Below are 1,667 nucleotides of genomic sequence, written 5' to 3'. Positions count from 1 at the left end.
CCATCACAATTGATTGGTTACGCATATGCGGGATATTTATCTGATCCCCATAAAGGTCGATTGCAGATAGGATATTTATTTACATGTGGTGGTACAGCTATATCATGGCGTTCAACAAAGCAAACTATGGTTGTCACTTCTTCAAATCATGCAGAGATAATAGCCATTCATGAAGCAAGTCGAGAATGTGTTTGGTTAAGATCAATGACTCAACACATTCAAGAAACATGCGGCCTTTCTTTGACAAAAGACGTCCAACAATATTGTATGAAGACAATGTTGCATGTATAGCCCAATTGAAGGAAGGATACATCAAAGGAGACAGAACAAAACATATTTCACCAAAATTCTTCTTTACCCATGATCTTCAAAAGAAAGGTGAAATAGATGTTCAACAAGTTCGCTCAAGTGATAATTTAGCAGATATATTTATCAAAGCATTGCCAACTTCAACCTTTGAGAAATTGAGATATAAAATTGGAATGCGGCGTCTTCGAGATATTAAATGATGTCTTCATCAGGGGGAGTATAATACGCGCTGCACTCTTTTTTTCTTAGTCTAGGTTTTGTCCCACTGGGTTTTCCTAACAAGGTTTTTAATGAGGCAGCACTCAAGGCGTATTACCAGATATGTATACTATTTTTCTTTCACTAAGATTTTCCCACTGTCTTTTTAGTAAGATTTTAATGAGACACATTTCAGTTGGACATCCAAGGGGGAGTGTTAAACAACAAGTGGACAAAGTTGGATGTCCACTTATAATTAACTTTTCTTTTTGTGTGGGTCCCACCCACTATGTTTTGCTCCTTCTTATGACTATAAATATTGCCAGATTTTGGCAATAAGAGTACACACGAAGATATACACAACAAATTAATTTCTTCTCTTCCTCTTCTGTTCTCCTTTCTCCTCTTTAGTTTCTCCACTTTATTTTGCTGAATTAAAATATTTTATAACAGTTCTTGCCTTATTATTTATTAATTGTTCTCCTCCATTCTTTAACTTTTTCTTTACTATTTTGTTTTTCTTGTAATCAATGTTGTTAGTGGAATATTACTTCTTGTCTATTCTTGTTTCGTAGACTATTTTATAATTAATTAATTAGTTTTCTAATTATCCTAAATTTAGGTGGAAGCTCCTTTTAAATTAAATATTTTCTTTAAATTATTTTTTAAACTATTAAATTAATTTTTTTGAGTCCCACGATGCTGCTCCTTATTCGCAAAAATAGGGATGTAATAGAATGACGACTCTGCTGGGGGCATAGAGGTTCTAACCATTATGAGTTCATTTTTTTCAAATTGAGGAGATTTTGTTTTATTATGTCATACATTTATCTTGCATATTTTATCGATTATTTGTATATTTTACTTATTATTTATTCATTATTTGTTTAATTATATGTATACAGTCATTTGCATTCATGGCATATTGCATCAGCCGATTCTAATTTTTTGTATTTGAAAAAATAGTTTTGCGAACCTGCAATTGGTCTTTCTTATACATAACCCTTTTCGGAATACGTGATAATTTATGGGTTTGCCATGTGGCCAATGGTTGTCATAAGTTTCAACTCAAGTTGTTCGCTTGGGTTACCGATCTTTCAAAAAGCCACTCATGATGATTCGTTAAAGTAACTGTTTAGTCAAAAGTTGTGGTTGTTTGT

This window comes from Solanum dulcamara, chromosome 6 (assembly GCF_947179165.1).
Source record: "Solanum dulcamara chromosome 6, daSolDulc1.2, whole genome shotgun sequence".
NCBI lineage: Eukaryota > Viridiplantae > Streptophyta > Magnoliopsida > Solanales > Solanaceae > Solanum > Solanum dulcamara.
This window is presented reverse-complemented; position numbering follows the sequence as displayed.